The following is a 16,299-nucleotide window of genomic DNA, read 5'->3' as shown; positions in this document are numbered from 1 at the left end:
TTAAATTAAAAAAAAATCAACGTCGGGAGGGGACACCCTTCCCGAACCCATCCCCGGGGCGCCTGAACAAATTCCTGGGGAAGGCACTGTATATAGAGAAAGAAATTGAGTGCTTTTAGGTGATTCTGTGCTGACTAGGGAGTGCCTTTCGGTTGCCATAAAATACTAGTGTGCTTTATATTTAAACGTAAATCAATATTTAATGAAGTCATTATTGACAAAAATACATACATCTTTGCAATCCATTAAAAACGGCCCTTATAGCTTACTTTCATGTATATATAGAGAAATTGAATGTTTTTTGGTGTTTTTTGGTGATTGTATGGACCCAATATAATCGCCCTTGGCTCATGAGCTAACGCTTAATGACTTATTGTTTTCCGCTAACAGGTCTAATGAAGTTTCTGGAGAAAGAGTAATTGAATTAAAACGTTATTACAGAAACAATAAGTTGAGTTAATAAATCTCAGCAGGGGGTCAATGAAATATACAACCTGTAAACCGAAGTTTTGTAGATAAGGCTCTGCAATCAGGATCGAAATAACCATGGGGCGAATCACCACATTGTCATACTGTAGTAAAATGTAATGATTTATAAATAAATACACGGACAACAAATAATACGGGCAAAAGCCCGCGAAGCGGGCGTTGACCGTTTATTCGTATCACTTTTCTGAAATACAAAGAGACATTACCTTATAGGGATACAAGTCAAATAATTTCTGCCGTCACCTATTTTCGCGATGGAAAATCATAGAGCGCTGGAGCACATAGGCACTTTGACAAACGCTATATGACACGTAGATGCATTCCTCAGGAAATAATACGGCATGGCAGTAATTATTAAGTAGCGAATTGTACTCTATGTTATTGTATTATGATTTTCTACGATCAAAATACGTCTGTTTGCCCCCCTGTGTGAAACTTCCTGTTTCCCATAATGCATTGCAAATTGAAAATTGCTCTAGATGTTGTTAACAAAATCTTAAAAAAGATAACCGGTCTAAATTATTTGCGTACTTCCGGTTTACAATACCGAATAAGATTAGTTTCGAATTAACTTCTTTAATGAACCCAATATTCTATAGTAAGTATTATCCCTTTTCATAAATAAACAATTGTTTAAAAGTTTAATTTGTTCACAACATGAACGGCCGCGTTTCTTTCGTCGACAACTATAATGTCTGTGTGACGTCACTGCTTTCGCCAATACATCATTAAGAAGTGAAAATTGAAACTGACATACTCTGGTGGATGTTAACATTGTTGAAATTTAATAAATTAATGGAATGCACTCGATTGGTAAGTAATTATTCAATTAAAATATTGCGTTTGGTTACATAAAACATCAATCCATAATTATATTGCTAAAGATTACCTTTGATAGCATGGGAAATGTTTTCGGCACATACAAAATTTCGCCGATTCTAAATTTAAGGTCATTATGATTATTATTCAGTCAAACTAATGGAACATAAAAGTTATCATTTTATTTAGTTTTGGAGTTATTTCTTGAGTATATTCTACGTGATTATTCTAAAGACCCTTTCTTTTGTGATGTATAAAGTTACGTTGTGATTGTAAACAATATTGCATCTCCGACTCATACTCGATCATTTTCCTACCAAACTGTTTCAAACTGTAAAAAATCAAACTGTGCTTACATACATATTGGAAATAGACTAATTCATATGTACCTTCTCTTTGATTTTCTTTTAGAAGCTGCTCTGTCAAATGCTGAACTTCACACATTCCATGCAGCATTCTGCTGAGCAAAACTGACTGCGTGCTTTGTACTCAACAACGAAGCAATTCTGGACCTATAAAGCTTGACCGGGACTAAAACATTAGCAATTGTGACTCTGTAATGTTCAACGTTAGTGGGACTGTAAAGAAACTGCAATTATTATGAAGAGACTCTGTATGTCTGTAAGCAAAAAGAATATACAACATAACAAATATCAGGTGTGAAAGAATAGTGAAATTAACTATTTGCAATCAGGCATGTCAAATGAATTGTTAATATTAAAAATGATAGTTCCCAGGCAGCTCTAGACGTTTTTTTCTGTATTTCTATTACTAGTATTATTTCATAAAATGTATGCCACAATTAAAAAGCACACTCTGTTTAGAGACCATTGTGTTGTCTTATTGTGTGATGATGACTTTGAGTAATACATTGTACATTAAACAATATCTACTAAGTGGTTTTTTAGTATCATATTTCTTGTTTATTACGTAAATGAATGTTAATTTTTGCTTAAATATAAATGTGCATAATGCAGTGCCAGTAGCACACTTTGCAATATTTTTATTGCAAAAGAGTGTGTTGTACACTTGAACTTATACCTATAATTAATAATCCTTGCCTTTAAATTCATTTGACACACCTGAGACCATATTGTGTATTACCATTATTATTTTGCACATTATGCTGACACTTTGAAAAAATTGCAAATAAGCGAAAAGTAGAAGTTTAGTCTTGTTAACTGTCTCTGATTAATTTTTTGAAGACCATATAAGAAGCAAAAGTGTAGGATACGGTATTCATTTTATTTGACGACTGCTTGTTATTATTTCTTCATAGAAGGCGTACTGGATGAGTGGAGTATTTTTTTTGGTTCTACATCTTTGATGAAGTCAACTCATTGACATTTAGTGCCATGACTGAGCGTGTTTTTGAACTAACAAACGCGTGGTAGGAACTTATCCGAATATATGCAAACTCATAACTGTGTGTTTAATACTATACATGTATGTGTTGAGTGCACAGAAACAAGGGCGAGAAGATAAGGGTATAAATGAACATACTGAATGTGTTATTTTGTTTATGAGCTTGAACATACAAAAACTTTACTTTAGTCAATTGGGATGTACATGCAGTTTAATAATCGGGTTGTTATTTTATAATCATATTCATGTGGAAACTGCCTCATTCACATGCAATACGCAGCTGCTGTCTATATGTTTAATGCCACATTCCATAATGACTGAATATCTTCACTTTCAAAACATGAAAATGAATTAAATGAAATGAAAATAAACGAAATAATGAAATTAAATTCAGGTGAAAAATACTTGATTATATTTTATTTAAATATGGTTTTGTAAATTATTTACTGGTAAAACAATGCTTGTTGATAACAGTAAATTCGTGATAATAAGTATGTTGTTGTTTATTTTTTATGTCTCACACATAAAGTGACAGGTACACTTATATATTTAGCGTTAAGCTTATGATGTGGGTCTTCTCTAAATTTTTGCTACTACTATTTTCTCATTAGCACAAACCAAATAATGTTCAATCTGTGTATGCCATAAGCGATAGTTTTTACCAACTGTTAATTCCTGAGGATTCAGAAAAATACAATAAGTTTACCACATTTCATGACATAAGCTCTAACAGTGCGGAAGATATGCAAAGAGTATTGTGTCCAAAGCCAAAGGTGATATTTCTGGTCTGTGTAATTTTGCGCAGTGAATGAGGTCTATGCACTTCTTTCAAAATAGATGCAAACACTCCCGCAAGCATTGTTGCATTTATATGTTTATTAACATTAATTAAGTACAAAAAGTTTTTCATTTACATATGCAGGGGATACATTTACGATGTCGATGATTTAGACATGGGACCAAAATAATGTAGTACGGCACCTTTCTTTTTTATGCTTAAGTTAAATAAAATCGTTTTAGAAATAATCTAGCCCTAAAACATAAATGGCATCCCTGCATATGGGAAACATCAATAAAACACAGTTTTGCGAGATTTTTGTTATATTTTTTAAATTCTAACATTGTTTTTTAAAGTAAACAAAAAATGAAATACATGTTTAAGAGTTTGAAAACAGTACAAGGGGTTACTATACATAAAGCATAGCTTCATAAACGTGTTTAAGATTAAAACAATTATATTTTATTGCTTTGCTAAATTACATATTGTTTTGTAAAGAAATTGAATGTTTTGTTGCATGATAATGTGCAGACATATATTACCCGTGTTATCTTTAACAAACATCAAATAAGCTTTTGCCCGTAAATTAGGTAGCACCTATTATCATATTATAAGCTTGTGTAAAGAAAGACCTACCTCAGTTTATATCGTGTTGGTTACAGAATGGACATTTTTGTAAGTTAGACGCAATTTTCCCTCGTTGTGATGTCACGCTCTTAAGATTTAAGTATCAATATTTTTATGTTGTCGTGAAAGTAGGGGCAGGTATAAAACCCGGAAATATCCGGAAAACCCGGAAATCTTTTAGTTAAAACCCGGAACCGATATAAATGGTTATAAATGCATTATTATTCGTCCGATATTAATTATAATGGTACTGTTGTAAAGAAGATCCTCTACAGTTTCTAACCATGTCAAAATATTTTATGGCAGGATCGTAGTCGGCCTGTAAATCGCGGACAAAATCGGCCTGTTTTAACGGTTTTTTTTACACACGCAAATGCCGTAAAGAAAACCCGGAACCGATATAAATGGTAATAAATGCATTATTATTCGTCCGATATTAATTATAATGGTACCGTTGTAAAGAAGATCCTCTACAGATTCTAACCATGTCAAAATATTTTATGGCAGGGTCGTAGTCGGCCTGTAAATCGCGGACAAAGTCGGCTTGTTTTAACGTTTTTTTACACACGCAAATGCCGTAAAGAAAACCCGGAACCGATATAAATGGTTATTAATGCATTATTATTCGTCCGATATTAATTATAATGGTACCGTTGTAAAGAAGATCCTCTACAGTTTCTAACCATGTCAAAATATTTTATGGCAGGGTCGTAGTCGGCCTGTAAATAGCGGACAAAGTTGGCCTGTTTTAACGTTTTTTTTTACACACGCAAATGCCGTAAAGAAAACCCGGAACCGATATAAATGGTTATAAATGCATTATTATTCGTCCGATATTAATTATAATGGTACCGTTGTAAAGAAGATCCTCTACAGTTTCTAACCATGTCAAAATATTTTATGGCAGGGTCGTAGTCGGCCTGTAAATCGCGGACAAAGTCGGCCTGTTTTAACGTTTTTTTTACACACGCAAATGCCGTAAAGAAAACCCGGAACCGATATAAATGGTTATAAATGCATTATTATTCGTCCGATATTAATTATAATGGTACCGTTGTAAAGAAGATCCTCTACAGTTTTTAATAATTTATATAATATTTTATGGCAGGGTCAGAGTCGGCCTGTAAATTGCGGACAAAGTCGACCTGTTTAACGGTTTTTTTACACACGCAAATGCCGTAAAGAAAACCCTGAAACGGAAAAAGGGGTTATCAAAACATTATTATTAATTCGATATTAATTATAATGGTACCGTTGCAGAGAAGAACCTCCACAGTTTCTAACCATGTTAAAATATTTTATGGCAGGGTCAGTGCCAACCTGTAAATCGCGGTCAAAGTTGACCGAAAAATACCGTTTTGTTTTTGTACACAAAACAATGTCTTTAGGAAAAGCTAAAAGGGGCTGTAAAAGCATTCTTTTTCTAACCGACCATACATTTTTGGTACCGTTGTTATGGTTTTCTTCCACTGTTTCTAAATATGTAAAAAAAATTGTGAGAAAGCATAATATGAATTTGCATTAGTTTTCTTAAGCCAAGTAGTTACGTCTGTTCGTACGTGATTCCAGCAGTGAATAATTTGTATGTTGGTTAGCGAATTCTGAATTGCTAATCTCGATCACAAATTAGCGGAAAATGTGTTCTTTTTAAATTTGGCATATGTTCCTTTATAACACTGAAAAACCTTTCATGGAATTTTGCGTCTCGCCGTTCGTGCATCATGAATGCTACGGGCACTATGTTATTGCCTTCAAACAAAATATGTTGATATGACAGAACAAACAAGTGCCCCATTTTATAAGTTGTGTCATAAAACATTTTTAGGGGTGTATCGGAGTCGAACATTAGTAATTCATTGAATTCTGTCAGTATTTCTTCCAACCCCGATATGCACACCAGGGATGGAAAGACGTCAATTTGTTTGTTACAATTTTCTAATTCTATTGAAATTTCACAGAGATTATATATTTCGTCGTTGCTATAACGTTTTTCACTTCTACTTTTGTATAAATGATTTTTTACCTGGCGAACGTTTCTTGCTGTTTTTCCTCCAAAATATGTACCTTTCTCAGCTTTGCATTTCAATTCTTTGTCTATAAAATTAGCACAAACGGTGACATCATCAGCACGTGACTTGATATGTTCAATAACAGAAGGATTTGTTCTTATAAACACCGTTTCCTTATTCTTAGAATTTCCATGTGCTAGTGGTGTATATATGGTGGGGTCTCCAAGGTAGTGTATAATTGCATATTTTCCATTTTCTAAGCGTTTGTATATATGCTTTTGAAAAGATTTTAAATGTTGGTTTTCGACTAATTTAATTTTGAAAAATGACTTAAACATCGTTGGTTTTTGTTATAATACTGCATGCTATACTGCCAGGGTCATGCGAAAATGTATCTTATTTCTTAATATCCAACTTCACACTTTATTAGCGCCGTCTTTATTAAGGCTATGTCTATTTAAAGAACAGATTACGGGGCGCCCAGATGACAGTGAAGTTTATACTAATGTGCAACAATGATGTGGTTCCACTCTCGTTGTTTATTTTAAATGTACATAACAATTTGGTAATAAGTGACAGTTATTTTCAGTAAATCCAATTTGTTCATAACAGTAGCCAGGTACCTGAGATAGAGCTGATAAATAGGGATAACCACAGCGGGTGGCTAATACACAGTGTAGACTTCCCCTGTTTTATTATTGAAATTGTTTTTTATCTGATTGGAATTTATGAAGTGTATTAATTCGGGTCTGTTGGCGATCATTTTATGTTCAAAACTGTGTTTCTTACATAATTTCAATCGTTATGCTTTTAAACACAATTTCATGAAACCATTTAATTAAACACATTGGCGCGTTGGAACATGAATTATAAATCAAGCTGAGTGGTATCAGTTTTTAAATCGCATAACTCGCTTAAATCAACGTTCAATGTCACGCACGCTTAACAAAATTATAAAAACATCACGTGATTCATTATATTTGTTTAAAAAAGTATGTACACATATTATATGTAATACATTGGTATATTTTGTTGTTAATCAACAAGAAAAAAATTAAAACATTGCCATATATAAAGCGCTTTATCTTTGCAAAATTTTACATTACATAAAGAAGTATCGTATTTGTTAAAGTGAACATGCTTGACATATTTATAATGCATTATTTGTAGTACAAACGGTTTTGACCTTTAACTTTATGCAATCCACATTTTTTAGCGTCGTATTGGAACAGTAGCAGACAACAGGCATCAGGTTAATAAGAATAACTGATGTATTTATTGAACGTGAATAACATCAAGAAGTAACATGTTTTGAAATTACAAATAATAGTATAACATTATTCATCTATCAATGGTCATTAAAAGGTATGTTTAAAAGCAAAAAATATCAAAATGTTTACTTCATTCTGAAATCGTAAATGCTGTACAGTTTAAAACTTAAATTTACGGATCATTGTAATTTCCTGCAACGATATCTATTCATACGACACACGAACACTAACACGGATCTTAATTAAGCAGACAAATGCTTCTGTTATTAACAAATTCACACGAGCCGCACTTTTATAAAGGATAATAACTGAATATACACTTATATTTGCAAATGCAGCAGCATCATACTACAACAAATCCCAGAAGAAAAAAAATGAATATCAACCGACAGAACTGACAGAAATGATTCGATGTACGATGTGAATCAAAATTTAGTTTAAGTTATACGACACACAGAAACTTTTTTAGTATACGGATCATTTCGGCTTAGAGGACTGAGACAGTCATGTAAAATATCGAATATAATATATATGTTTTATATACAACTGGTAGCAAGTTATAAATATATCGGCAATATACCAACCGAAAAGCACTTCATGCTGTTTATCATCTTATACGTAAATTGGTGTATATGTTTTTAAGTAGTTCTAATTGACGTGAAACTCTTAAATAGAAATTGCAGCATGACTTTTATTTAATGTGCTTTGTATTAATAATAGCGATTTTAATCGTTCCATTAAAACCATTTATTGCGCGAGAATCGAGACAATTTTGAGTTAATAATGTTAGCACAATTCAAGCTGACACAATAGTATCAGTTTTTAATTATGTGTAATTTCATTCGCACCTCTCGCTTAACTCAACGTTCAAAGGCACGAACATTTTCACACTTTATTAGCGCCGTCTTTAATCTGTTCTATCTCTATTTAAAGAACAGATTAATGTGAACTTAATTAACACAATTATTTTAACTAATGCAAGCTAGAATTAATATATGACTACTTGCTATACAATTAGTATCATTCGAAAATGGATCTTATTTAATTGTGGTTCCTTCTTTGAACTTATGCTGTCCGCCGACATTTAGAAATGTATTGCTTCAGATTCACATGTTGTTTTTTTTTAAGATATGAAAGATGCAAATGTGTCTTACTTAAATTGTTTTCTGGTCTTTAAGCTATCTTATATATGTGACTACGTGCTATTTTTTGGAGAAATGAAAGATTCAAATGTGTCTTATTTATATTTTATCCATGTATCATGTGTATTCAGTGTCATGCGAAAATAGATCTTATTTCTTAATTTCCACCTTCACACTTTATTAGCGCCGTCTTTAATTAGTTCAGTAAATTAATTAATTTAATATAAGTGCAATGGTGAGGTGGATCAATTCTCGTTATTAATTTAAAGTAAACACCACTTCAGCAATAAATGAAATCAGTTATTTTGGCTGTAAATCCATTTTTTCAGTACAGTAGCCATGTTCCTGTGTATTGAGCTGATAAGATCACCACAGCAAGTTGCTAATACACAGTGTAGACTTAAATGAAATCGGTTATTTTGACTGTAAATCCAAATTTGCCAGTACAGTAGCCATCATGGCCATGTTCCTGTGTATTGAGCTGATAAGATCACCACAGCAGGTTGCTAATACACAGTGTAGACTTCCCCTGTTTTATTATAGTATTTGTTATTTACCTGCTTGGAATAAATGACGTGTATTCATTCGGGTCTGATGGCGTTATGTTAAAGGTCATTTAATGCGAAAAGCTGGTTTTCTGACATAATTTTTCAATCATTTGAATTAAAAAAAAAATAATGAAACAATGAACACATATATAATTAATATCGGACGAGTAATAATGTTTTTATAGCCCCTTTTACCTCTTCCGGGTTTTCTTTACGGCATTTGCGTGTGTAAAAAACCGTTAAAACAGGCAAACTTTGTCCGCGATTTACAGGCCGACTACGACCCTGCCATAAAATATTTTGACATGGTTAGAAACTGTAGAGGATCTTCTTGACAACGGTACCATTATAATTAATATTAACCAAAATAATGAGGAACGCGAAAGCCTTGCGAACACTAAAAGACCCGGTGTATGTGAATGATCACCTTACAAAGCTCAATACCACAATACTTGCTTGCGTTAGGAAAAAGCAGAGAGACATAGTCGTGTCGACCTGGTCACGCGAGGGAAATGTGTACTACCGCGACGTCAACGAGATAGTACACAAAGTCGTCCAAGACCAATACCAATACTGGCTGGATCTACCATGGCCTAGCACTTAAGCCAGTATTGAAAATGTGATCTCTTTTCTTTTATAAACACTGTGTCCATAAACCAGAAACGCTCCACGAGATTTTCACAGTTGAACATTGTATATGACGTGCAGACCGCGCAACGAGAGGGCGAGAAAAACGATTCTACTCGCAGGAACACTAATTTAATTGTCTCTTATCGATAACATTATACTTTGCTTGATGTCGTGTTGAATAACCAGTACACATTTAGGTTTACAATTTATAAGTACGCAAACAACTAATACAATCAATACATACATTTTTTATATTAACAGAGTTATTAATAATTATTAACTATCATTGAAATTATATAGCCATGAGGCTTATCTAGTTTTTCATTTTCGTGCTAGACTTGCCAACTTGTGGGATTAAAAAAAAATAATTGTTCATATAAATGGGGCGTGAAAACCGCAAAACGTAAACGAACTTTAACGATGTTTTTATAACCGCACTTACTGTTGGGTTTTTCATTCGAAACAATCGCTGTTATTGATTGATTTTTTTAGTAGCTTTTTACACACCATTCATTTCTGCATATTGTAACTTAAATCCCCGTTAATTATCTACTATAAAAATTACATCTAAAAGAAAGCACACACAATAGTCTAAGCTGTATTGTTTTTGAACCCAACATACTGTTAACAAAATTAAATTGAACGATACACTATACAGTAGATTTTTCTAACAAAGATCGTCTTATATAATAAAAGTCCCCACGATATCTATAACATTACAAAACCAAATAGATGAATCTATTCTTTACATAAATAGATTCAATAATTGTTGGTTGTAAATTAGTTATATCTTTTATGTTAAAACAACAAAAACGGATTGTGCGTTTCTAATGCACGCCTGTACCGTGATTGTGTCTCTTGTTTAATCTTGCTATAGCTGGTAGAGGCAACTACTGCTTTTACATTATTAATCAGTTGTATAGTGATGGATGCATTACGCACGTACACACACAAAAGACAGACGAATGAACTCTTTTTGAAAAGTTTATATAAGTCGTTTGATTGTATTACCCTCTGAAATGATTTGCGTTAATAATGCGTCTATGGCTGGTAGATAAAATAACTTTTGTCCAACAATTAGTGATAGTTGATAGTAAAACCAAATGGTTCTTTTACTTATTTATTGCTCAAACGTATTCTGTGTTACAATTGTGAAAATGCCAACAACGAACTTAACACGTTAATTTCACTTAAACTTAAAATTTCAACTTGATCGGAAAAACTTATTCTTATAAAAATGTGTTGTATATCATTCAAAACTATATGTCACGCTCGGTTTTGTTTTCTTGTACATTGCTGTTTTGTTGCTGTATTTCCTTTTTGTCCAACAATTAGTGATAGTTGATAGTAAAACCAAATGGTTCTTTTAATTATTTATTGCTCAAACTTATTCTGTGTTACAATTGTGAAAATGCCAGCAACGAACTTAACACGTTAATTTCACTTAAACTTAAAATTTTCACTTGATCGGAATAACTTATTCTTAAAAAAATCTGTTGTATATCATTCAAAACAATATGTCACGCTCGGTTTTGTTTTCTTGTACATTGCTGTTTTGTTGCTGTATTTCACGCTCGGTTTTGTTTTCTTGTACATTGCTGTTTTGTTGCTGTATTTCTTTTTTGGTGTAAAATGAATCACTTTTACACACACAGTAAAACACACAAATGCATGCATACATGCAAGCAATCACGCTATCTCGAACACAAACGAATTACCTTTTTTTTTAAATAGCTTTCAACATGCTTGGTTGTTGTACCTTATGTTTTTTTCTACTATGTTTTATGATGTTCTGTTTGTTAATATTTTTTTTCTTTGTTTCTTTTTGTGTATTATATATTTCACAAGATACCGGGACATACACGCACGCTTAAACGCGCACACAAAAAACACACACGCGCACACACACACGCATACACACAAACGCATGAACGCACTCACACACACACACACACACACACACGCACGCACGCACGCACGCACGCACGCACGCACACACACTCATGCGCGAAAGTGAGCATATACTTGTTAACAATCACATTTCATCAACAAGAAGGCGTACAAACTACACTTTTTTATTTTTTTGGTGAAAAATCAGTGTTACACACACACACACAGTAAAACACACCAATGCATGGCTACATGCAAGCAACCACGCTCTCTCGAATACAAACGAATTACCAATTTTATTCTTTTTGTTCAAAAGAATTTTCAACATGTTTGCTTGTTGTATCTTATGTATGTTTAATGTAGTTCTGTTGTTTTTTCTCTGTCCCTTTAGATGTTTTATATATTTTCACAAAACACCGGGACATATACGCGCGCCTACACACGCACAAAAATCACACACACGCACACTCACGCACACTCACGCACACACACACGCCCGCGCACACAAACACCCACACGCACACACACGCAAACACGCACACCCGCACACACACATACACACACGCATGAACGTACACACACACACACACGCGCGCATGAATGTACATACACACACACACACACATGCACGAACTTGCGCATATACTTATTAACAATCACATTATATCAACGAGCAGGCGTACAAACTAAACATATTTATTACTTGAGATTACAGCATAGGAAACAAAAACATGTACTGTTTAAATACGCAAACGCCACGCAAACATTGTTGTTGTTTTTGCATGCCAGTGTTTTTTGTGTTTGCGTTGTTCTGTGTGCTGTTTTTCTTTCTCTTAAGCTTTTTTTTACTTGTTTAATGATAGTGTTTGTTACACAATATATATTTTTTTTTATTGGCGGAACCCTTTCTTCCTATTTGTCATTGTAAACAGCTTTTTTTATCATGTGTACCCGTTGCTTTTCGGGGTGTAAACATAACATTTTTTCTGCTCATTTTTGTTTCCATATTTTGTTTGTATGTAGAGACATATCTTATCTTACAATAGAAACTAACTGGAGATGTTTTAAATTTGAAACTAACTGGACAAGCACACACAAATCATCATTTACATCACCCTCCATTAAATTATTAAATTATGTACATTGAATGTAAAAGGGCTAAACAATAAAGACAAACGCATAAAAATCTTCAAATGGTTAGACAAAAAAAAAATATAGTATATGCCTTTTACAAGAATGTCATTTGACACCTACTTTAGCACAAACCTTAAAAGATGAATGGGACGGAGAAATCTATCTCAGTGGAGAACATACTAATAAACACCAAGATAAAAACATCATAGTCGGTGGTGATTTTAATACTGTTCTTAACCCATTATTAGACAAAAAGAATGGAAACCTTTATACTCATCCTAAAAATAGAAACATTTTAAATAACATAATTGAAAACTACAATATGATAGACATCTGGCGTACTATAAATCCAAACGAAAGCAAATTCACCCGGCACTCAAACACAAAACCAACAATATTTTGTAGATTAGACTATTTTTTAATATCTGAATCTCTTTGCAACATTATTGACACATGTAACATAAAACCAGGACTTATGACTGACCACTCTCTAGTTGAACTTAAACTGCACAATATACAACCTGAAAGAGGCCCAGCATACTTTAAAATTAACAACAGCATCTTATTAGATACACAATATCAAACACAAATAAAACAGGAAATATTAAATACAGTTCAAAATAATAAAGATGCAAACCCAAACACCTTATGGGAAGTAATTAAAGGAAATATACGTAACACAACAATTAGATACACATCATTTAAACAAAAAGAAACACACAAACTTGAAACTGAAACCATCAAAACCATTGAAACACTTGAAAAACAATTGCATCAAACAAACACAAATGATACCACCGACATTGAAAATGAAATAACATTAAAAAAACAAATATTAGATGGAATCTATCATACACATCTCAATGGAATAATACTAAGAGCGCGTGCACAGCATGTTGAACACAATGAAAAAAATACAAAATATTTCGCAAACATTGAAAAACGTAGAAGTGAACAAAAAACTGTACACAAATTAGTAGTCAATGGCAAAGATATAACAAACAGAACTGAAATACTAGAAGAACAACGTTTATTTTTCGAAACCCTCTATAAACGAAAAAATGTTGAAAATAACACCCGTTTTAAAAATACATATCACGCTTTAAACCAAGAGGAAAAACAACTGTGCGACGGATTGCTTAATGAATATGAATGTGGATTAGCCCTAAAAGAAATGCAAAATAACAAAAGCCCAGGATCTGATGGCATCACAATCGAGTTTTATAAAATATTCTGGAATGAGATAAAAACACATCTAATTAATTCACTTAACTATTCATTTAACAACGAAAACTTAACTACGCTACAAAAACAAGGTATTATATCGCTTATTCCAAAACCTGGAAAAAACTTAGAATCCTTATCAAACTGGCGCCCGATTAGTTTACTAAACAATGATTATAAAATTGCAACTAAAAGTATAGCAAACAGAATTAAAAAAATATTACCACCAATCATTTCAAAATCTCAATCTGGTTTTATAAAAGGACGTTACATTGGTGAAAACTTTCGTCTTATCCAAGAATGCATAAACTATTTCAACAATTCAAATAATCCTGGTCTAATATTCTTTGCAGACTTTGAAAAGGCATTCGATTCGCTTGATCATTCATTTATGTTCTCTTGCTTAGAAAATATGAACTTTGGTGAAAGTCTCATTCAATGGGTCAAACTATTCTATACCGATATTAACAGTATAATCATTAACAATGGCTTCTTTTCATACAGTTTTAACATCGAACGAGGGGTTCGACAAGGATGTCCACTCTCATCATCGCTATTTATTATTTGCATCGAGTATCTATCACATCAAATCCAATCAAATAAACACATAAAAGGCATATCACTAGAACCTGACGAAGAAATCAAACAATCCCTATTTGCTGACGATGCAACTTATTTTTTAAACGACAATTACGATTCTTTCCATAACCTAATAGAGTCGCTAACCCTTTACGGAATGACATCGGGTCTTAAACTAAACAAAAGTAAATGTACTGTGCTACGAGTAGGTAAATTAAAACAAAGTACTGTTCAATATAAAAAAGAAATGAAATTACATTGGACATCCGATGAAGCCACAACGTTAGGCATTACTTTCACAAATAATGAAAAGGATACAGTTCTTAAAAACATACTACCTAAATTACAGAATTTTAAAAACTGCTTAAAATCATGGCATCATCGTAAACTTACACTAATCGGAAAAAACACAGTATTGAACACGTTTGCACTTCCTAAATTAATATATGTATTAACAGTTCTCCCAAATCCACCAAACGATGTAATTAACGATATAAAATCAGCAATATTTAATTTCATATGGGACGGTAAGCCTGATAAAATAAAAAGAACTCAGTTAATTCAATCTGTAGAAAATGGAGGTATCCAATTAACGAACATTGACTCATTCTTGAATGCAATCAAATGCAGCTGGGTTAAAAGATACCTAGATAATACCAATACGAGTAAATGGAAATTATTCTACCAGAAAATCCTTAAAAAATATGGTGACTCCTTACTTTTTGAATGTAACATCAGCAATACTATCTTACATGAAATTGCAAACGAAAACATATTTCTGTCTGATGTTCTATCAGCGTGGAGTGATGTCACTCATAACTTAGAAACCCAAACCAGCAGTAAAACAATTTTATGGAACAATAAAGACATAACTTCAAACAATAAGATGTTTTTCTATAAAGATTGGTTTGAACGAAGCATTAAATATGTCGACCAATTATATGACTACAGAATTAAGGATTTTTACTCTTTTGATAATATATGCTACATATACGGAATACCTTCAAATAATTTTCTGAAGTACTACACACTAATCAAAAGCATACCCATACATATTAAATCTGAAATCAATACAAATAATACACCATGTACTCAAACAACATTTGTAGAAAACATACTTGGAAGAAAAAACAAAACAAATAAAATATTTTACACACTACAAATTAAAAACCCTACAGAAAACTCCAAAATCCAAAATAAATGGCAAGACCTTTTTGTAGAAAATGAACTTAATTGGAAACACATATTTACCATGCCATATAAAGCAACCATTGAAAGCACACTGAGAAATTTTCAATATAAATACATCCATAGAATTATAGCTACAAATAAATATCTCTTTAAATGCAAATTAGCTAACTCAAATCTGTGTGACTTCTGCAGTGAAAACATTGAAACTATAGAACATCTTTTTTGGGAGTGCAAACACATCCAGCCTATTTGGAATCAATTAATATCATTTCTTGAACAACAGCAACTAAACGTTAAACTATCTTTCTGAAATGTAAGTTTCGGAATTAACTCATTGAAATCACTAGACGGTAATAATATTGTGAATTTTATGGTTATATTGATGAAATACTTTATCTTAAACATGAAGTACAAAAAACAAGTACCAAATTTTAATTGTTTTGTCCATAGTCTTAAACTAAAAATCCAGATTGAGAAAGAAATAGCCCTCAGTAATGACACATTACAAATCTTTGAACAAAAATGGAATCGGATTAAATTCTCATAATGTTTTGTCCACTTTTATACATTTCACTCTAATGTTAGTTTATCTTTCTAAAATAG

This window comes from Dreissena polymorpha, chromosome 8, assembly GCF_020536995.1.
Source record: "Dreissena polymorpha isolate Duluth1 chromosome 8, UMN_Dpol_1.0, whole genome shotgun sequence".
Taxonomy (NCBI): Eukaryota; Metazoa; Mollusca; class Bivalvia; order Myida; family Dreissenidae; genus Dreissena; species Dreissena polymorpha.
Note: the sequence above shows the minus strand (reverse complement) of the source record.